Here is a 25,232-nt window from a genome sequence, read left to right as displayed (position 1 = left end):
ACATTTTATACTATTTTATGATGTGTGATGCTTTACTTCAGTTACTTGATTTTTTCATTTAATGCTTATAAATATGTATAATTATGAAGAAAACGTATGCAACACTAACACTTTTGGTTATGCAAGTCGAAGGGTTAGAAATATGAGTAGAATTAGATAAACAACTATTTATTAAGGAATGGATGCTTTAATTCATATAATTCCTCTAATATGTAATTCACATTATGCATGTGGTTTTTGGACCTACTGATGTTTGCAATGAGTGTGCAGGAAAATTAGCCGAGATAACTCAATGGAAAAATGGAGCTAAATTACTTGTTAATTTTGTGCTAACCTTGTATTGTAATTATTTAAAGGTTGTAATTTGATCTTACTATTCTCCTAACTTTTAATTGTTCCTAATAAGTCTTCAAAGGCTTAGAAACATTAAATTTAAGTACCCCTATGGGTAAGGGTATGGGTGGGGGTATTTTCCAACCCTTTAGCCTCCTAGGTTGACTCTTAGGGTCACTCAAAAACCCTATTTTAGGTTGACTTCGAAAATGGGTTGTTATTTACTTGGATTGGTGAAACCAAACCTCTATCTTGAGTTACTTGAAGCTTAGTGGAGTTAAGGACCATACTTAGAAGCATTTTATGGAGAGTTTATTTTTTGTCACCCAATCCTCTAGTTTTGGAGGAAGTCTTGAAGATTGAAGGAAGAAAGGGAAGCTCTTCTCAAACCACCATTGCCATAACTCTTTTATGAATGTAGGAGCTCTTCACTCCATGAATGGTTCTTTATGTGTGTTCATGTTTTGAATCTTGCTTGAATCATGTTGGAGACATTGTACAGTTATGCATTTCTTGCTTGTGTGTTGGGGGTGGATTTGGGAGGGATTTTATCTTGTTTTCTCTTGATGTTATTCATATGCCTTCTTGATGTTTTGATTGTTTTTGAGAGGCTTTCAAGGGGATGTTCTTGGCAACACTCACCCTTGGATAGTGAAGAAGTGGTCATGCTTGGGGAAAGGGCGTTAGTTGGACCTTAATAGTGTAGAGTATCCTCTCATGGAGAGAGGAGGGAGAAAGGGTAGGGTGTATGGGCCCCTACTTGTCATCCCGTACCTTGTTGTTATTGAGAATTCTTGAATGTGGAAAAGAATGAGAAATCCTTATGGATATAGCCTCGAAAGGGCCTTGTGAAAGAATGGAAGTTCTTGTAGTTTTAGCCCCGAAAGGGCTAAGTGAAGGTATGGTGATTGACTTCTCCTATTGAGAACATCCACCTTTCCCCTATATTGGTTCATTGTTGGACCTATTGTGCAACTGGGTGGGAATGCATGTTTTATTTGCTTATCTCCTTGTGTTGTTATCTCCATGTTGGTTCTTGTCTCTTTCATGTTTTCCCTTGATGCAATGAAGACATTTGATAAAAGTTCTCTTGTGAAAGCCTTGAAGAAAACTCAACGAATTGTAATAGTATGTAAAATGTTTTTGAATTTTGATGTATTGGCAAAGACATTGGGTTTTCTTACTGGTTCTTTCCCGATGGAGCCTTGAACCAGGTTGATTAATAGAAAAGAAAAGATTGAGTAATACTCTTGCATGGAGCCTTTTTATATTTCAGTTCTTCGCAACTATTTAATTGAAAATGGATAAAATGATGATGTTTCACTCTTATTACGGTATTCGTATGATTGAAATCATATTTTTTTGATTGAAATTAATTAGATAAACATAGTGATATGTATCAATTTATGAAATTTAAGATTAAAATATAATTGTGTGTTTTAGCCCCGTATTTTTGGGCATGACATTTTGGTATCAGAGCCCCAGGTTTCATAACACTTGGGCAATAATGGGTCTATGAAGAGAGTCAACATTTAAAAATACATGAACTAAACCTCCTCTCGCATTTTTGTATGTGATTGGAAATAAAAATAAATAAAAATAAAAATCCTATCTTGTTGTATTAGCAAGACATTTAAAATCTATGTTATAATTCAAAAATATATATAGACTTTCAAAAGAAGCAAGAGAAAAGTCTCAAAAAAAAATATACATTCAAAATAAGCACCTACAGGATGCTGTATTTTGTATGGGAAAAATTTTAATCTCCTTTACAATAGAGCATATTCTTAGAGATTCTTTTAATATCTTATGGACTTTCTTTTAAACATAAATTATAAGATTTAATGAAATTAAATATATATATGATAAGTCAAATGACCTAGACTCCAACCACTTAACTTTATACTTAATAAAACCTCTTTACCTTGGGCGCAACATGCATTTATGATGCTGACATTCCTTTGAAAAGTGGTGTTTGAACCCTCCAATAAGAGATCAAATAAAATCTTATTTATTTAGAAACTCACACCCACGACCATGTCCTGGGGACAAAACAGCCTTGACAGGTCTTGGACCATGTGCCCATGTGGAGACCTTGCTAAAGTCTCCATAAGAAGCCGCCCAAGGAGAATGGTGAGGCTTACTTTTTTTTAGAAAAATTTGGCTTGTTTGGAGGAGAAGCCTTTGATGCTGTTCAAACTTGCCCATGCATACTTTTTTTTTTAGGTTTTGAGCCACGTGACACCTTGCTTGGTCGGCTGGGGTTAGAAAGGTGGGTGACTTTATGAAATCATCTGCCCTTGTTTCATGTAACAAATTCCTTGTCAGGTGTACCATATTGGAGGAGACTGTTTGGGGCAACACGTAGGCAAGCTCAAAATAGTGCATTTATTCCTTGGACAGAAGGTGGTAGCTTGGACCAATGTACCTTGACCTTCAGGAGGCAGCCATCCTTAGCTTACATGTGTAATGCAACATATGCCAGTTACAAAGCCAACTAGTATCCACAATCAATAAGATGACAGGACACACTTTCACAGAGGAGATGGAGCAGATAATCAGTACCTTTCTAAATTTCTTGGCATACCACCAATGCATCACACGAGCCGTGCACATGCCGAGGGGTAATTGGACAATTGCGATCCAAATTGGAAGGCTATTCGGCCGATTTTGACAGAGGTTCGAAGCTCGAAACCACAACTGCTGAAACTTTGGTCAAGTGTCTTTACAATGAAGGATTTATGCTATTAGAGGTAGAAGCCAAGGAGTATGTAAAGATCCTTCGCCTTCTGTGGGAGTTTGAAGATTAGTGTTACATTGCTCCAAGGAGAGTATTCTTCAATATTTGTTTACATTTTGAAGAGATTCACACTGTCGATTATAATAATGCAAGTAATTTTTTAGAATATCTGACAATGTAGTTTATTATAGGAGCTTTAAGAGTAAGGTAAAATTAACAAGTCTTTAAGCAAATTATAATATATTATATCCATTCTAGGTCTGGAGCTTGAAATAACTTCGGATATCTTTACCATGTTTAAGTTTACCTGCCGGCTTTTAATTTACATATTTATGTAAAAACTACACATTCTCGCTCATTTCTAATTTTATGCGACTTTAAGTTCACCGTTGATGAGATCTTTGTCAAAGCTTTGCTCCTATTATTTTTGCAACTCTTCATTTGAACTGCCAGTTTCTCTTTAGCAAAAGAAATTGAAGTTGTGTGCTATTTTTAAAGCACCTCCTAAAGCCTTGTGAAGAAAATCTTACTAGTTGTGGCTGAAGCATTTAAATGTGTTCGCTTTTACCCTTACTGTGAAGGCGGCGGGACGCTCTGACATGTTTAAAGCACAATTTGAAATGTAAGGTTAGTAGTGATAGAGATGGGGAAGTATTTTTCTAAATGAATAATATGCAATATTATATGTAAACATTGAGTATAATCATCAGCGGTCTGGTGGAAGATGGGGTTACAGGAAACTAGAGTTTCCTAGCGACTAAGATTTGAAGTATCAGAGGAGAATTGTTAAGAAGAAAGAGGAACTCTGTTAAGTTTGAAGTTTCAGAGGAACCTGTGTCTTTATGAGGCTTATAGCCCTAGTTACTTGTCAGTTTCTATTCTTAAATTCTTTAGAAAACTATACAGAAATAGGAGTTATATCAGTGGACCATCATGAGGTATCATCCGTTGAGCTGTATACTAAACTGCTAATCCACAACAATAGTGATATGCATCAAAAGCAACACATAAAATATGAACAAACTCGTGAGGAAGCAAGACGGTGTCATGTCATCAATGCCAAATCACCACATGGGATACGCACATTAGTAAAAGCCATCAAAGATTTATAATATAGGGAGTTCTTCTGCCACAAAAGAACTTCAAACAAAGAGTCTTTCACGCGTTGATTTCAGAGGAAGCAAGTTCGGGTTTGAACCAACACTCATCCCCCACAAATTTCTCGTGCCTGCGTCCTTGCTCTGGCGTACCCTAACATGGGACAGACCATCATCCTATCAAGCACGCATACTATCAAGTATTAACAGATCTATATTCATGCATGCATGTTGATCGGTATTTCTTTAGACAAGTATCTATTTCCAGATCGATACGTATTAAAGATTGATTAGTATTGGTAGATTGCTACAGTCAGATCAATATTGGAAAATTTGAAATCAGACGTTTGGCAACCAATGAATACAATTAAATACTCTTGTTGTCGGGTTTCATCTCCGAGTTGGAAGGTTTCCTATGGTAGGTACGATGCAATTTTTGTTGTGTGAATTACTTCACACCTGCATTTCCTTAATCTGATCATAAAACTAACAAGAGGTCCGTTGGAGAAGGCCTTCAAGAATGAGATAGGGTAGATTTCAATTTAAGGCATTGCTCAATTCATTTATTGCAACGAGATTCCTTTCACACAGTTAGAATCACCAAAGTAGTGACAATAATGAAGAATTAAAAACTGGTATCGGACATCATGGGTACTTTAAATCTGCCAAGCCACATCTATACATCCGAATATCTTTGGTAATTGCTTTAGATGATACTCAAATCTGGCCGATATGATGGCTGCATGAATAGACTGTGAACTTACCTAAGATATTAATGCGGTGTCATCATTGTTACAAATTGCGGTCAATTCAAGCCAAAACTAGGTAACCTGTATCTCAATTGTTGTGCATATAACTTAAATTGTGACCGCTCACATAGGGAAAAGTTATTTTGTTCATCATTTGTTCGAATTAGTGCACTTTTTTAATAAATGCATCCTGACTCACTCACATTGTATGTATCAGCTTTGAATTAGCCCTAAGTAAGATAGTACGGGTTAGTAAGTAAGAAAGTCAGTTAGTTATTTTATTCATTAAAAGTGTATTAAATGTCAGGAAGTAGTTAGTTTTATTGTTAAGTAGTTAGTAAATTCTAAATGTTAGATGTTAGTTGTTATATATATATATATATATATATTTTTTATTATTATTATTTTTAATGATAGAATTAGTTGTTATTTAATTTATTTGGTGACGTTAAGATGATAATAAATTCAAGTTAGAGATAGATTAGTTGTCAATATTAATAGTATTCAGGTTATCTATAATTTGTTATGGCTTAGTTTAACATCTGGTTATATCTTATAGTGTTAATTATTAATGTTTGTTTTTAATTTGATTACAGAGTAGGATTAGAGATGGATTAGATATAAACTTTACTCTATTATTCTCAAATTAGGATGTTTTTATGTTAGAATTTTGTTGTTAGAATTAGTATATTATTATTATTTTAATATTAATACTTTATCAAGTTAAGGGTGATAATATTTCAGTAGCAACTATGTTGTTTTTTTTTGTAAGTTTGGTTTTATTTAACTAATATTAATTGCTGTTAGATTTTGATTAGTGTTAGTTGAAAAGGGTATTTAGTATATTTTAGTTAGAATGATTTAATGTTAGATTATAATTAAGATTAAGATAGTTTGTTTGTTATTATGGATTAATACTTAGCTAGTTGTATTAGTAATGTATAATGATATTATAAGATTTGTATTATGAAGCTAGAAAGTTAGTTTTATTTTTGGGTTAAGATATTTTATTTAGTAGTGTTAGTAAGGATTCCATGGGGTTTTGTGTTAGGGTAAAGAGAGTTAGATTTAAATAAGCAAGCTAAATTAGATGTTAATTGTTGATGTCAGAATTTAATAAAGGATATTTATTGGTGGATGTTAGTATTCTAGTATGTTTTTAGTTAGTATTTATTTTGGTGTAGGATATCAGAGTTTGAGCGACATGGTCTTTAGACCACCACCCAATTTGATTCAGGAACCCTGCAATGTATTTGGAGGACCTAAGATTCCTCATTTTCCTCAGTGACCTTGGTATGGCCGCATTATGTCAGTGATGTAAATTTTGTAAGTAATTGGATTTATTTCCTTAATTGTTGATTTTAGATATTGGTATTTCAATGTTCTTTCCTCTTTTCAACAGTGTGAGGTGGGGCTGTTTAGCCAACTGCATTATTGATGATTCTATTTTTCCTCTTGGTTCTCTTTATTTCTTGATTTAAAATTTTACTATTGTGGCCACTCTTTATTTCGTTGATTTCAAACTTATGCGTTGGATCTCTCATCCTTGATGTTGAATTTAAATTGTGAGGCACTTTCTTTTAAATTTTGTTGGCAAAGTGACATATGCTGGTCCTACCAGAGGGATACCTGACAATCAAGCAGGTATATAACACTAGGGTTTGGGGTCTTAGTGAGAGTAGTCATGCCCACCCTCTCCCAAGACTTCAAGATTAGTAGCAGTGAATTTTGTTGACTGTTATGAGTTAATAGAATGGACTTCTAGTTGGTAAGGGGGCATGTGTAGCGATGGACTTGTTAAGTATCCTATCAAGTATTAGTGCATCATGGAAACTCTATAGAAAATTGATTAACCTTATATAAAGGGAAAAGTTGCTTAATATGAAACCTCATTGAGGGAGTCCTGTACGACTATTACCCTAATGAGTGGGTACGTGTGTTTCAGAACATCTTATGATATTGTTATGGCTAGAGACTCTATAGGTATATTTATTTTAGATTAGAAAGTTGTTTTTATGTGGCCTATATGTTTTAAGAAGTATTTGACCCTGGAAACAAAAAATAAATAAATATAAAAAAAAATGTAACCATGTCAGAGTTATGAAGTAAACTTGATTTTTTTAAAGTAATGGTAATCAGGCAATGTGTAATCTCCCCTGAGTATGTATGTGAATTATTAATCATTACTTTTTTATAAGAGTAAATTTTGGAACAAGTCTAGACAAGGTCTACCATACAATGAAACATTCTAGTTGTGTGACTTCCAGGAGGAAGTCAAAGGCTAGTGGGGGAGGATGTAAGGACCCTCCTCGTATGTACTTATCAAATTTGAACCCTATATTAAAACCATTATAGGAGATTGGAAATAGATATGAAGTAATGCTTATATTGTGACTGTTGTAATGAAATCTAGAGTAGTTGATATATCCATGTTCTAATACTTAGTGATTGAAGAACTATTTCATCACCTTGACTGTTTAAAACATTAATTGTTACTATTAGTGATGTGAGGTATTTTCACCTAATAATGAGGTCACTAATTTTGGTACCTTGATGATTAAGTGGTATGCTTTCAGATAGTTCATTTTGCCTTATCAATGATATTTATGATGTTTAATTATATGCATGCCTAACGATGATTATTCTAGTATTTTAATCTGAATTAATGAATAAAGTTACGTTGATTACATAATTTATAATGATTAAAGGTGTGTAGAAATAAAAAGGGTTGCTTAAATGAAAGATTCATGTTTTGATTTGTGAGGCCTCGCCCTAACCCATCGTAGCATCGATGATACATTGCTATTTTGATACTCATGCTTTGTTATGTCAGAACATTATTGGATATACTGAACATTTTATGCTATTTTACGATGTGTGATGCTTTACTTCAGTTACTTGATTTTGTCATTTAATGCTTATAAATATGTATAATGATGAAGAAAATTTATGCAACACTAACACTTTTGGTTATGCAAGTCGAAGGGTTAGAAATATGAGTAGAATTAGATAAACAACTATTTATTAAGGAATGGATGCTTTAATTCATATAATTCCTCTAATATGTAATTCACATTATGCATGTGGTTTTTGGACCTACTGATGTTTGCAATGAGTGTGCAGGAAAATTAGCCGAGATAACTCAATGGAAAAATGGAGCTAAATTACTTGTTAATTTTGTGCTAACCTTGTATTGTAATTATTTAAAGGTTGTAATTTGATCTTACTATTCTCCTAACTTTTAATTATTCCTAATAAGTATTTAAAGGCTTAGAAACATTAAATTTAAGTACCCCTATGGGTAAGGCTATGGGTGGGGGTATTTTCCAACCCTTTAGCCTCCTAGGTTGACTCTTAGGGTCACTCAAAAACTCTATTTTAGGTTGACTTCGAAAATGGGTTGTTCTTTACTTGGGTTGGTGAAACCAAACCTCCATCTTGAGTTACTTGAAGCTTATTGGAGTTAAGGACCATACTTAGAGGCATTTTTTGGAGAGTTTAGTTTTTGTCACCCAATCCTCTAGTTTTGGAGGAAGTCTTGAAGATTGAAGGAAGAAAGGGAAGCTCTTCTCAAACCACCATTGCCATAACTCTTTTATGAAGGTAGGATTTCTTCACTCCATGAATGGTTCTTTATGTGTGTTCATGTTTTGAATCTTGCTTGAATCATGTTGGAGACATTGTACAATTATGCATTTCTTTCTTGTGTGTTGGGGGTGGATTTGGGAGGGATTTTATCTTCTTTTCGTTTGATGTTATTCATATGCCTTCTTGATGTTTTGATAGTTTTTGAGAGGATTTCATGGGGATGTTCTTGGCAACACTCACCCTTGGATAGGGAAGAAGTGGCCATTCTTGGGAAAAGGGCATTAGTTGGACCTGAATAGTGTAGAGTCTCCTCTCATGGAGAGAGGAGGGAGAAAGAGTAGGGTGTATAGGCCCCTACTTGTCATCCCATACCTTGTTGTTATTGAGAATTCTTGAATGTGAAAAAGAATAAAAAATCCTTGTGGATATAGCCTCGAAAGGGCCTTGTGAAAGAATGAAAGTTCTTGTAGTTTTAGCCCCAAAAGGGCTAAGTGAAGGTATGGTGATTGACTTCTCCTATTGAGAAAATCCACCTTTCCCCTATATTGGTTCATTGTTGGACCTATTGTGCAACTGGGTGGGAATGCATGTTTTATTTTCTTATCTCCTTGTGTTGTTATCTCCATGTTGATTCTTGTCTCTTTCATGTTTTCCCTTGATGCAATGAAGACATTTGATAAAAGTTCTCTTGTGAAAGCCTTGAGGAAAACTCAACGAATTGTAATAGTATCTAAAATGTATTTGAATTTTGATGTATTGGCAAAGACATCGGGTTTTCTTACTGGTTCTTTCCCGATGGAGCCTTGAACCAGGTTGGTTAATAGAAGAGAAAAGATTTAGTAATACTCTTGCATGGAGCCTTTTTATATTCCAGTTCTTTGCACCTATTTAATTAAAAATGGATAAAATGATGATGTTTCATTCTTCTTACGGTATTCGTATGATTGTAATCATATTCGTTTGATTGAAATTAGTTAGATAAACATAGTGATATGTATCAATTTATGAAATTTAAGATTAAAATATAATTGTGTTTTAGCCCCGTATTTTTGGGCATGACACAATTAACTCCTTATTTTACTCAAATTAAATTTGTTAACTCCCTTTAATTTGGAAATCTCCCTTTATGACTAAACTTCACCTTTAAATCCTGACCGTTGATTGAAATTGATCTCAACTGTTGATGAATTCGAGGAAAGTCTATGTAAGAGACCCTCATCTCTTCATTTTGAAAGGTTCAATGAGAATTTGCATCGAATTGTTGCTGGAATTCATACTCACATTTGCTCATATTCACATACGCAAAGTTCAAGTTTGACCAAAAGTTGAAAAGATTTAACCACGGTTGACTTGAGTTCACTAGTTCCGAAAAGAATTTTGAAATAATTAAATGAAATTATTTAATTAAATGGAGTACTTACTTCTAATTAATTTTAAAAAGTTATTTAATTAAATGAGAAGCCATTCCTAATGAATTAAATGAAGTTATTTAATTAAGTAAGAAAAGTGTCTCTAATTAATTAAAGATTATTTAATTAAATAAAAAAAGTAATTATGAGAGAAAATCTCATTTTATTAAATTAAATATCTCAACAAAATCTCTCTTTAGTTCAGAAAGGGAAATTTCCAGTTCACTATTGATCAAAAATGAGTTAAATCAATTAACTCCTTTTTCTACTCAAACTAAATCAGTTAGCTCCGTATTTTACTCAAATTAAATCTGTTAACTCCCTTTAATTTGGAAGTCTCACTTTATGACTGAACTTCACCTTTAATCCTGACTAATGATTCAAATCGATTTCAACCGTTGATGAATTCCAAGAAATTTTATTTAACAGACCCTCATCTCTTCGTTTTGAAATGTTGAATGAAAATTTGGATCGAATTGTTGTTGGAATTCATACTCACATTTGCTCATAGTCACATACGCAAATATCAAGTTTGACCAAAAGTTGACGAGATTTAACCATGGTTGACTTGAGTTGACTAGTTTTGAAAAGAATTTTGAAATAATTAAACAAAATTATTTAATTAAATAGAGTACTTACTTCTAATTAATTAAACAAAGTTATTTAATTAAATGAGAAGCCATTCCTAATTAATTAAATGAAGTTATTTAATTAAATAAGAAAAGTGTCTCTAATTAAATAAAGATTATTTAATTAAATAAAAAAAGTAATTATGAGAGAAAATCTCATTTTATTAAATTAAATATCTCAACAAAATCTCTCTTCAGTTCAAAAAGGGAAATTTCTAGTTCACTATTGATAAAAAATGAGTTAAATCAGTTAACTCCTTTTTCTACTAAAATTGAATCAGTTAACTCCTTATTTTACTCAAATTAAATCTGTTAACTCCATTTGATTTGGAAATCTCCCTTTATGATTGAACTTGACCTTTAAATCCTGACCGTTGTTTGAAATCGATCTCAATCGTTGATGAATTCTATGAAAACCTATTTAAGAGACCCTCATCTCTTCATTTTGAAAGGTTGAATGCGAATTTGCATTGAATTGTTGCTGGAATTCATACTCACATTTGCTCATATTCACATACACAAAGATCAAGTTTGACCAAAAGTTGACTAGATTTAACCACGGTTGACTTGAGTTGACTAGTTTCGAAAAGAATTTTGAAATAATTAAACAAAATTATTTAATTAAATGGAGTACTTACTTCTAATTAATTAAAAAAAGTTATTTAATTAAATGAGAAGACATTCCTAATTAATTAAATGAAGTTATTTAATTAAATAGGAAAAGTGTCTCTAATTAATTAAAGATTATTTAATTAAATAGAAAAAGTAATTATGAGAGCATATCTCATTTTATTAAACTAAATATCTCAAAAAAGTCTCTCTTCAGTTCAAAAAGGGAAATTTCTAGTTCACTATTGATAAAAAATGAGTTAAATCAGTTAACTTCTTTTTCTACTCAAATTGAATCAGTTAACTCGTTATTTTACTAAAATTAAATCTGTTAACTCCCTTTAATTTTGAAATCTCCCTTCATGATTGAACTTCACCTTTAATCCTGACCGTTGATTGAAATCGATCTCAACCGTTCATGAATTCCAGGAAAGTCTATTTAAGAGACCCTCATCTCTTCATTTTGAAAAGTTGAATGAGAATTTGCTGTCATGCCCAAACTAAGAGGGCAAAAACTCACAAATATTTTTTTTTTAAATTCATAATTAAAAAGCTCTAAGTTGAATAAGGTTGTGATCACAGCTAAAATAAAGGTACTCTACATTATGTCTTAGGATAATAACATGAGGATGATTACATCGTTAAGATATTAAAACGTTGTTCTAAGATTTATAATGGTAACTTATGTTCTTACATGTCTAATACAACATCATAGTTAAAATTGTTTAAATTAAAATTGTAGATGACTACGAGATTGTTAGGTCAATTATCTAAGCAATTAAAATCTAGTTAAAAATTTGTTTTAATTAGCCAATAACTCTTAAATTAAGCTACTTTGCTAAACACATTTAAAACTTAATCGATTAACACTTAACTATATAACCATTTAATTACGAAAGCATACATAAAAAAAACACTACCAAACTAACATAATTAATACTAATTCAAATTTTAATCGACATAATATGTAGACTGATCTCAACTAATAATTATTTAAATAACATTAACCAACTCTTATTAATCTAAAACTAATTGAAAATTATCTAGCATTAGATATAAAACAACTAAATTAATCTAAGAACAAAACTAACTAAATTACAACTATAATTTGCAACTAAATTATATTACAATACAAAATTATTTAAAAAAAAAAAAAAAAACTAATTTAAAACAATATACAAAAGAAAACTGAACTAACTTAATTTTAAAACTAAATAAAATTTACTAACCTACACTTAAACCCCTAACACCTACTCTAACTCCCTAGCCCCACTAGCCCTTGGGCAAGTGCTTCCCAAGCACTGTCCTTGGGACAATGCTCTGCCCGAGGGCACACATGGAAAAGCCGCCCCCCTCCTAAAAACCTGCGGCCCAAAAACAAAAGGGGAAGTCAAAAGTTGCAATAGCAACTTAATAAAAACTGAGCGCCATTTTTCATGGGGGTGGAGGATGGGACATGGGGTGATGTCATCCCATGTGATGACCTACCCCAAAATTAAAATATTAATATTTCTCCCTCCAAAACTGACATCTACCAAACATTAATTTCATAAAGTTTTGCAAATAGCTAGGATGGATAATTATAACAGTTATTACATAAAGTTTAGTTTATAGGAATAGGATATTTTCTTTTTCAATTACTTTTAATATTTTGAACATTATTACCCATATTTCCTTAATAATTTGTTTTATTTCTAATTTTGAAAAGGAAGAATATTTTGGAGAATATTCTCTATTGCAAGGAGGCATTTAAATCTCCTCCCATACAAAAGGCAAAGAGTTTTACTCTCTTGCAACACACATTTTTTTGATGAAATTTTCTAAGTGTAAACTTCAAGCCATGTATATTTGCTTTTCAAAGCTTTAAATATTGGTACAATAGTTTAAAGTATATTAACATCATATTTAACATGAACTCCTATGTAACTTGCAATGCAATAAAACAACCATAGACGTTAATTCCTTTCCTAAACGTAGTTATCTTTTGAACATATAAGGAACATATAAAGAACTTTAAAATTTGCTCAATCCAACTAAATCTACATCCATGATATAATTTTCATTTCAACATAAAGAAAAACCTTGACATTTTTACCAATTTAAACATCATCAATTCCATCCAATTTTAAAATTCATCCATCTAAATTTAAAATTTACAATTAAATCACATGACAAGCAATTATACTCAACACCAATTTTATTGGCCAACCTGATTCAAAGGCTCAGCTGGGAAAGAATCGAGAAGAAAACCCGGCTTCATTGCCAATACAACAAGGTTTAAAATACAATTTACAATAGGATCTCAATCCTAATTTTCAACAATTTAATCAAATTTTCTTCATGACCCTAATCAAGGGATTTATAATGTTTTCTACAACTCATTTCTAGAACCATGGAGGAAACAAAATCTGATCAGGTGACCAAAAGCATGAACAAGAACAATTCAAAACATGCATATTTATACAAGGTTTTCACAATAAGATCTACAATAAGTCAACACTAGGGAAAGGTGGATTCTTTCAACTAGGAGAAGTCGAGCACAGCACCAAATCAGATACCCAATCGGGGCTATTAACCAAGAACTTCCATTCTTCCATTTAAAAATGCCATACCCATACAAGGTTTGTGCTGATGGGTAGGGGCCCATAGCACCCTACCCTTTCCCAAAATTGGTCACTGCTGCCCTCTCCAAGGTTGAGTAATACCAAAACACCCATGCAAGGAAAATCTCAAAATTGCAAACATAAACATGAAAGAAAAACAACCAAAATAACATGGTTTTCAAATCTGCCCAACATACCCACAAACATACAAACATTGAAACAACAAGGTAGCATAAGCATGAAACAAGAATAAAAACTGAACAAGGGAGATGAGAAATCCAACCTTCATAAGGAGGTAATGGCAATGAACAAGTTTGAGTAGAGTTTCCTTTTCCTTGCTTCAATCTTCAAGAACTCCTCTCTAAATGTAGAGATTGGGTGACAACCTCCACAAGTCCAAGAAGGGCCTCTAAATAGGCCTCCAACTCAACCACCCAAGGGCTCAATAACTACCCCACCCACTCGCAATTCTAGAAACTCCTAACTCAACCTGCACTATGATTAAACCCTAAGTGGAGATGAGGTGAAGTAACTTAAGATAACCATGGTCAATTTTTGCACAAAAGAAAAAAGAGACTTTTTGAGTGACCTCAAAAGTAAAAAAAAGGGGCTTAGGGTTTGGAAAAGACCCCTAACCCATACCCATACCCTTTGGGTAGAAAAATTTCATGTTTTAAGCCGTAGGAAAAAGGTTTATAGCCAAACAAAATCTAGCAATAAAATAGGACCAACTAACAACTCTAACAAAATAGATTAAGCACTAATCCAGATTAAGGGTGACTAAACTTGATTAAGAACCCAAGTAGCAAACTGACACTAACTTAAACCAACTTAGGTCCATGGGTTACACAACTAATCCTAACTAGCACGCTAAAGAGCACAACCAATTCACAAGTGTCAAGCAACACTAAAGAACATAGTTACAAATATTATCATTTACTGAATACAAAAATAAAATACATACATCTCACAGTATAATACTTTAATTACAAACAACAAGGTTTCAAAAATAAAGCACATAGAGATCAGTTATGTTCCTCCGTAGGGTTTCTCGGCTAAATATCTGCACACTCATTGCACACATCAGTAGTCCCGTAGAATCACATGTACATAATTGTATACGTATCAAAAATTCACATAAATTAAAACATACATCAATAAGGGTTTCTTCATCCTGCTTAATTCTTAATCATTTAAAATCTCTTAGATCAGAGTCTCAATCCTACATTTACTGATTTCATCAACATACATATACATGAAACATTAAATGATAATCATCAAATATATCTGAAAGTAACATCACACAAAATGAACTAATAAAGTATGTTCTAAGCATCAGATAATGCCTCGACACCTCGAGCCATGCATATCAAAATAATAGTAATGTATCACTATGCTACGATGGGTCGGGGCGAGGCCTCACATTTGCATCAAATTGTTGTTGGCATTCATACTCACATTTGCTCATATTCACATACGCAAAGATCAAGTTTGACCAAAAGTTGACCAAATTTAACCACAGTTGACTTGAGTTGACTAGTTTCGAAAAGAATTTTGAAATACTTAAACGAAATTATTTAATTAAATAGAGTACTTACTTCTAATTAATTAAACAAAGTTAATTAAATGAGAAGCCATTCCTAATTAATTAAATGAAGTTATTTAATTAAATAAGAAAAGTTTCTCTAATTAATTAAAGATTATTTAATTAAATAGAAAAAGTAATTATGAGAGCATATCTCATTTTATTAAATTAAATATCTTAACAAAATCTCTCTTCAACTCAAAAAGGGAAATTTTCAGTTCACTATTTATCAAAAATGAGTTAAATCAGTTAACTCCTTTTTCTATTCAAATTGAATCAGTTAACTCCTTATTTTACTCAAATTAAATCTGTTAACTCCCTTTAATTTGGAAATCTCCCTTTATGACTGAACTTCACCTTTAATCCTGACCGTTGATTGAAATCGATCTCAATCATTGATGAATTTCAGAAAAAGTCTATTTAACAGACCGTCATCTCTTCATTTTGAAAGGTTAAATGAGAATTTGCATCGAATTGTTGCCAGCATTCATACTCACATTTCCTCATATTCACATACGCAAAGATCAAATTTTATCAAAAATTGACCAGATTTAACCACGGTTGACTTGAGTTGACTAGTTTCGAAAAGAATTTTGAAATAATTAAACAAAATTATTTAATTAAATGGAGTACTAACTTCTAATTAATTAAAAAAAGTTATTTAATTAAATGAGAAGTCACTCCTAATTAATTAAATGAAGTTATTTAATTAAATAAGAAAAGTGTCTCTAATTAATTAAAGATTATTTAATTAAATAGAAAAAGTAATTATGAGAGCATATCTCATTTTATTAAATTAAATATCTCAACAAAATCTCTCTTCAGTTCAAAAAGGGAAATTTAAAGTTCACTATTGATAAAAAATGAGTTAAATCAGTTAACTCATTTTTCTACTCAAATTGAATCAGTTAACTACTTATTTTGCTCAAATTAAATCTGTTAACTCCCTTTAATTTGGAAATCTCCTTTTATGACTGAACTTTACCTTTAATCCTGACCGTTGATTGAAATCGATCTCAATCATTGATGAATTTCAGAAAAGTCTATTTAACAGACCCTCATCTCTTCATTTTGAAAGGTTGAATGAGAATTTGCATCGAATTGTTGCTGGAATTCATACTCATATTTGCTTATATTCACATATGCAAAGATCAAGTTTGACCAAAAGTTGAGCAGATTTAACCACAATTAACTTGAGTTGACTAGTTTCTTAAAGAATTTTGAAATAATTAAAGGAAATTATTTAATTAAATAGAGTACTTACTTCTAACTAATTAAACACAGTGATTTAATTAAATGAGAAACCATTCCTAATTAATTAAATGAAGTTATTTAATTAAATAAGAAATGTGTCTCTAATTAATTAAAGATTATTTAATTAAATAGAAAAAGTAATTATGAGACCATATCTCATTTTATTAAATTAAATATCTCAGCAAAATCTCTCTTCAATTCAAAAAGGGAAAATTTCAGTTCACTATTGATCAAAAATGAGTTAAATCAATTAACACATTTTTCTACTCAAATTGAATAAGTTAACTCCTAATTTTAATCAAATTAAATCTGTTAATTCTCTTTAATTTGGAAATTTTCCTTTATGAGTGAACTTGACTTTTAATCCTGATAGGTGATTCAAATCGATCTCAACCATTGATGAATTTCAAGAAAGTCTAATTAAGAGACCCTCATCTCTTCATTTTGAAAGCTTGAATGAGAATTTGCATCGAATTGTTGCTGGAATTCATACTCACATTTGCTCATATTCACATACACAAAGATCAAGTTTGACCAATAGTTGACCAGATTTAACCACGGTTGACTTGAGTTGACTAGTTTCGAAAAGAATTTTGAAATAATTAAACAAAATTATTTAATTAAATAGAGTACCTACTTCTAATTAATTAAACAAAGTTATTTAATTAAATGAGAAACCATTCCTAATTAATTAAATGAAGTTATTTAGTTAAATAAGAAAAGTGTTTCTAATTAATTAAAGATTATTTAATTAAATAGAAAAAGTAATTATGAGAGCATATCTCATTTTATTAACTTAAATATGTCAACAAAATCCTCTTCAGTTGAAAAAGAGAAATTTCCAGTTCACTATTGATAAAAAAATGAGTTAAATCAGTTAACTTCTTTTTCTACTTAAATTGAATCGGTTCACTCCTTATTTTACTCAAATTAAATCTGTTAACTCCATTTAATTTGAAAATCTCCCTTTATGATTGAAGTTCGCCTTTAATCCTGATCAGTGATTGAAATCGATCCCAAACGTTGATGAATTCTAGGAAAGTCTATTTGAGAGACCCTCATCTCTTCATTTTGAAAGTTTGAATGAGAATTTGCATCGAAATGTTGGTGGAATTCATACTCACATTTGCTCATATTCACATATGCAAAGATCAGGTTTGACCAAACATTGACCAAATTTAACCACGGTTGACTTGAGTTGACTAGTTTCGAAAAAAATTTGAAATTATTAAACAAAATTATTTAATTAAATGGAGTACTTACTTCTAATTAATTAAACAAAGTTATTTAATTAAATGAGAAGCCATTCCTAATTAATTAAATGAAGTTATTTAATTAAATAAGAAAAGTGTCTCTAATTAATTAAAGATTATTTAATTAAATAGAAAAAGTAATTATGAGAGCATATGTCATTTTATTAAATTAAATATCTCAACAAAATCTCTCTTCAGTTCAAAAAGGGAAAATTTCAGTTCACTATTGATCAAAAATGAGTCAAATCAGGTAACTCCTTTTTTTACTCAAATTGAATTAGTTAACTCCTTATTTTACTCAAATTAAATCTGTTAACTCCCTTTAATTGGGAAATCTCCCTTTATGACTGAAGTTGACCTTTAATTCTAACTGTTGATTGAAATCAATCTAACCTATTGATGAATTCTACGAACGTCTATTTAAGAGACCCTAATCTCTTCACTTTGCAAGGTTGAATAAGAATTCGCACCGAATTTTTGCTAGAATTCATACTCACATTCGCTTATATTCACATATGCAAAGATCAAATTTGACCAAAAGTTGACCAGATTTAAGCACAATTGACTAGTTTCGAAAAGAATTATGAAATAATTAAATAAAATTATTTAATTAAATGGAGTACTTAATTCTAATTAATTAAATAAATTTATTTAATTAAATGAGAAGCCATTCCTAATTAATTAAATGAAGTTATTTAATTAAATAAGAAAAGTGTCTCTAATTAATTAAAGGTTATTTAATTAAACAGAAAAAGTAATTATGAGAGCATATCTAATTTTATTAAATTAAATATCTCAACAAAATCTCTCTTCAATTCAAAAAGGGAAATTTCCAGTTCAGTATTGATAAAAAATGAGTTAAAACAGTTAACTCCTTTTTCTACTCAAATTGAATCAGTTAACTCCTTATTTTACTCAAATTAAATTTGTTAACTCCCTTTAATTTGGAAATCTCCCTTTATATCTGAACTTCATCTTTAATCCCGACCGTTGATTGAAATTGATCTGAACCTTTGATGAATTCTATGAAAGTCTATTTAAGAGACCCTCATCTCTTCATTTTGAAAGGTTGAATGAGAATTTGCATTGAATTGTTGTTAGAATTCATACTCACATTTGTTCATATTCACATACGCAAAGATCAAGTTTGACCAAAAGTTGACCAGATTTAACCACAGTTGACTTGAGTTGACTTGAGTTGATTAAAAAAAATTATTTAATTAAATGGAGTACTTACTTCTAATTAATTAAACAAACTTATTTAATTAAATGAGGAGTCATTCCTAATTAATTAAATGAAGTTCTTTAATTAAATGAGAAAAGTGTCTCTAATTAATTAAAGATTACTTAATTAAATAGAAAAAGTAATTATGAGAGCATATCTCATTTTATTAAATTAAATATCTCAACAAAATCGCTCTTTAGTTCAAAAAGGGAAATTTTCAGTTCACTATTGATAAAAAATAAGTTAAATCAGTTAACTCCTTTTTCTACTCAAATTGAATCAGTTAACTCCTTATTTTACTCAAATTAAATCTGTTAACTCCCTTTAATTTGGAAATCTCCCTTTATCACTAAACTTCACCTTTAATCTTGACCGCTGATTGAAATCGATCTCAAATGTTGATGAATTCCATGGAAGTCTATTTAAGAGACCCTCATCTCTTCATTTTGAAATGTTGAATGAGAATTTGCATTGAAATATTGCTGGAATTCATACTAATGTTTCGTCATATTCACATATGCAAAGATCAAGTTTGACCAAAAGTTGACCAAATTTAACCACGGTTGACTTGAGTTGACTAGTTTCGAAAAGAATTTTGAAATAATTAAACAAAATTATTTAATTAAATGGAGTACTTACTTCTAATGAATTAAACGAAGTTATTTAATTAAATGAGAAGCCATTCTTAATTAATTAAATGAATTTATTTTATTAAATAAGAAAAGTGTCTCTAATTAATTAAAGATTATTTAATTAAATAGAAAAGGTAATTATGAGAGCATATCTCATTTTATTAAATTAAATATCTCAACAAAATCTCTCTTCAGTTCAAAAAGTGAAATTTCCAGTTCACTATTGATAAAAAATGAGTTAAATCAGTTAACTCCTTTTTCTATTCAAATTGAATCAGTTAACTCCTTATTTTACTCAAATTCAATTTGTTAACTCCCTTTAATTTGGAAATCTCCCTTTATGACTGAACTTCACCTTTAATCCTGACCGTTGATTAAAATCGATCTCAACCGTTGATAAATTTCAAGAAAGTCTATTTAAGAGACGCTAATCCCTTCATTTTGAAAGGTTGAATGAGAATTTGCATCGAATTGTTGTTGGAATTCATACTCACATTTGCTCATATTCACATACAGAAAGATCAAGTTTGACCAAAAGTTGACTAGATTTAACCACGGTTGACTTGAGTTGACTAGTTTCGAAGAGAATTTTGAAATAATTAAACAAAATTATTTAATTAAATGGAGTACTTACTTCTAATTAATTAAACAAAGTTATTTAATTAAATGAGAAGCCATTCCTAACTAATTAAATGAAGTTATTTAATTAAATAAGAAAAGTGTCTCTAATTACTTAAAGATTATTTAATTAAATAGAAAAAATAATTATGAGCGCATATCTCATTTTATTAAATTAAATATCTCAACAAAATCTCTCTTCAGTTTAAAAAGGGAAATTTCCAGTTCATTATTGATAAAAAATGAGTTAAATCAATAAACTATTTTTTCTACTCAAATTGAATCAGTTAACTCCTTATTTTACTCAAATTAAATTTCTTAACTCCTGTTAATTTGAAAATCTCCCTTTATGACTGAACTTCAGCTTTAATCCTGATCGTTGATTGAAATCGATCTCAACCATTGATGAATTTAAGGAAAGTCTATTTAAGAGACCCTCATCTCTTCATTTTGAAAAGTTGAATGAGAATTTGCATAGAATTGTTGTTGGAATTCATACTCACATTTGCTCATATTCACATATGCAAAGATCAAGTTTGACCAAAAGTTAACCAGATTTAACCACGGTTGACTTGAGTTGACTAGTTTCAAAAAGAATTTTGAAATAATTAAACAAAATTATTTAATTAAATACAGTACTTACTTCCAATTAATTAAACAAAGTTATTTAATTAAATGAGAAGCCATTCCTAACTAATTAAATAAAGTTATTTAATTAAATAAGAAAATTGTCTCTAATTAATTAAAGATTATTTAATTAAATAGGAAAAGTAATTATGAGAGCATATCTCATTTTATTAAATTAAATATTTCAACAAAATCTCTCTTCAGTTCAAAAAGGGAAAATTTCAGTTGACTATTGATAAAAAATGAGTTAAATCAATTAACTCCTTTTTCTACTCAAATTGAATTAGTTAACTTCTTATTTTACTCAAATTAAATCTGTTAACTCCCTTTAATTTGGAAATCTCTCTTTATGACTGAACTTCACCTTTATTCCTCACCGTTGATTGAAATTGATCTCAACCGTTGATGAATTCTAAGAAAATCTATTTAAGAGACCCTCATCTCTTCATTTTGAAAGGTTGAATGAGAATTTGCATTGAATTGTTGCTGCAATTCATACTCACATTTGCTCATATTTACATACGCAAATATCAAGTTTGACCAAAAGTTGACCAGATTTAACCACGATTGACTTGAGTTGACTAGTTTCGTAAAGAATTTTGAAATAATTAAACAAAATTATTTAATTAAATGGAGTACTTACTTCTAATTAATTAAGAAAAGTTATTTAATTAAATGAGAAGCCATTCCTAACTAATTAAATGAAGTTATTTAATTAAATAAGAAAAGTGCCTCTAATTAATTAAAGATTATTTAATTAAATAAAAAAAGTAATTATGAGAGCATTTCTCATTTTATTAAATTAAATATTTCAACAAAATCTTTCTTCAGTGCAAAAAGGAAATTTTTTAGTTCAATATTGATAAAAAATGAGTTAAATCAGTTGACTCCTTTTCCTACTCAAATTGAATTAGTTAACTCCTTATTTTACTAAAATTAAATTTGTTAACTCCCTTTAATTTGGAAATCTCCCTTTATGACTGAACTTCACCTTTAATCCTGACCGTTGATTGAAATCGATCTCAACCGTTGATGAATTTCAGAAAAGTCTACTTACGAGACCCTAATCTCTTCATTTTGAAAGGTTGAATGAGAATTTGCATCGAATTATTGCTAGAATTCATACTCACATTTGCTCATATTCACATACGCAAAGATCAAGTTTGACCAAAAGTTCACCAAATTTAACCACAGTTGACTTGAGTTGAGTAGTTTCGAAAAAATTTTTGAAATAATTAAATGAAATTATTTAATTAAATGGAGTACTTACTTCTAATTAATTAAACAAAGTTATTTAATTAAATGCGAAGCCATTCCTAATTAATTCATTAAAGTTATTTAATTAAATAAGAAAAGTGCCTCTAATTAATTAAAGATTATTTAATTAAATAGAAAAAGTAATTATGAGAGCATATCTGTAAGGTCCCATCCAAGTAAGGACTAGTATGATTGTTAATTTGTCTACAATATAATTTGATTAGTAGTAAATATTAATTTTCTCATTAGAAGAACATTATAAGACTTATGCAATAATATGATTAGGGAGGATGCTTATGTGACTTGCTATGATTAGTATTGTTTAAAAAAGATTGACTTATCATTCGTAAGAATCTAAATATTAGTAGCAAATGTGTATGTGATACTTTGTATAGAAGAATTCTACTTATTTAATTAATGTGCAAAGTTAGACTCAACTTATGATCAACTGTGGATTTTGTTCATACAATTGACAATAATTATAAATAGAAATGGTCGGACCTCTTTACATATGATACGATAGTTTAGATAGTTTATGAGACTGGTAGCATTAGAACTAATTCACACTATGATGAATTGTGTAATTTATGTAAACATCTTGATTAGCTAACGTGAGTTACCTTATGGATAAATAATTTATATTATTCATCTTATCTCATCATGATAATTAGATAGTTTTAGTAATTGAAATTATGGCCAATTGAATTGAATAGATATTGTGTTGTGGTAAATACATTCTACATAAGGTGACTATGAAAATGGAAATCAAGTTTGCATTATGTGATTATTGTTTTGAAGTAAATTATGTATCATTTTAATTCAAAATAAAAAAGTATAGAAATGAATAGAATATAGATAACACAATGAATACTAGTGATACTTGTTATGTTATTCTAAGAGATATTATGATTTGAATCCTATAATTAGTGAGAGTAAGTACTTATGCTTGATAAATTTGATTAATGTATGTGCAAGGTGTAAGGTTTTTTGATACATATGCTATGAATTATTAATGTGGTTATTATTCTTGAAAAGTTTGTAATTAGAGACATTAAAGTAAAAAGAATGATACTCATTTGTAAATGAATTTCATATGCAAATGATTTTGAAGAAATGATGTTGGAATATGATATTGATCTAATGGGTTGATCTATGGTTAATTCAAGGATATGTATTAATGTTTATAGTCTTATATTTATATGTTTGAGTTACTGATGTTAAATTTGAATTTGTACAGCGGATGATTATGAAGGCCTAATCGAATGATTATGAAGACCTTTGAGAAAACTATGCTAACTCTTGTACAACAATCAAAGTCGACCTCAATGCAAACTTTTTGTAAAATCGGATATGAACTAAAGTTGGACTTTAGAGGGGTTAAAATGGATCCTAGAGTGCATTCTGGGTTAAAATAACCTAACCCACTTATACTACCTAAGGTTGGGCATTAGTTGATGGTCAAATCATGGTTAAAATTTACATTATGACACCTCAAAAGGGCCCCACTTCAAATGTGACGAAAATGAATAGTGGGAAACAATGGGTTATGACACATTGATAAGAAAGCCATGTGCCTTCATTAAAGAGGGAGGAAGACTTTGGAGGAGGGACTTTTTCACCATTGTTGGAGATGAAAAGGGGAAGATATATGCAGAAGAGGGGAGAATGACAGAAATATGGAGAGGAAGAAGAAGATGGAGGAAGAGGAGGAATGATTCTTGGTTGAAGATGAAGATCCATCTAAAGGGAGAGCAATTGAAAAGATAAGTAACTTATATACATTTAGAGTAGTTCTTACTTATTGAGATGAAATATTGTTAGAAAATTTATGACATAGTGTTTAAAGAGAACTCTTAGGATTGCATCCATGATCTCTTGGTTGAAACGAGTTCTCTTGCCCAGGGGTATGGCTAGGGCACAAGCAGCCTCATGATGCCATTATGGTAGGGTGGAAAAGGGAACTTGTGTGAATGGTTTTGATAATTATTGTTGTATCTTACAAAGAAATGAAAATAAAAATTATAAAAGCTAAGCCTTGCTACTTGATTTAAGATTGTGTATATGATTCAATGCAAAAGAGAAGTTTGTGATCTTACATTTGTGATGTATGAAAGGTTTCCTATTTGAATACAAGAAAACCAAGAAAATAAAAGAAATAGTTCTATGTCTTGTTAAGATGTATATTTGAAAGACTATTAAATGGAAATTTAATGCTCTTTTGAGTTCAAATCAATTAGTTAATCAAAGTTTCAATTTCCTTATAGTGTGGATCTGAAATTTGTAGTTGAAAATAGTTATCTTAATCATGTCTTCCTTTAAAGAAATTTATTTCTTATTTTTGGGTAGGAAAATATGGGCATGACATTTGGTATCAGAGCATGGTTGCAACATTGGGACATTGTTTGGGACCATTATAGACATGGGAAAATATAAGGAAATTTCTTCATGACTTAGTACCATAAGAAAAAGTCTATTAAAATACCATTATGATAGAAAAAGTCAGTTTATTAGGTTCATGTTTGATCATGTTTTAATTGCATTTTATAGATTCAGAGATTTCTAAAGGATTCATTTTGTCTTTGAATACTAGTTGTTTAAAATATGCATACTGAAGTTTATACCTCTTTGTGATGATCATGGAAAACATTCTTGTCATTAAATTGGAGGATTAAGAAAACTCAATGAACACAATCCTTTAGTTTTACTTTATAGATCATATATTAGCTTGCATGTACTTGATCAAATATCACCCTTCCACCTTAGAACCATCCAAGGGAAGTATGAGAACAATATAGCCAACAAGATCACCTACTTACCTAAGACCTGGGAGTGCAAATTAGCTTGCTGGAAAATGTATGAGAAGAAGAAAAAAACCACGCCACTCTTATTACAGTCCATTAAAATATTCAGTTTGATTATAATAATAATACTACAATTTTGTATTCTAATATAACTAATGATAATAAAAAGAAAATGATAATATGTTAGGTACTCATTATTATGAAGAATGGACATGGTATAGGA

This window comes from Cupressus sempervirens, chromosome 8 (assembly GCF_028749045.1).
Source record: "Cupressus sempervirens isolate cs-2001-9-10 chromosome 8, ASM2874904v1, whole genome shotgun sequence".
Lineage (NCBI taxonomy): Eukaryota > Viridiplantae > Streptophyta > Pinopsida > Cupressales > Cupressaceae > Cupressus > Cupressus sempervirens.
Note: the sequence above shows the minus strand (reverse complement) of the source record.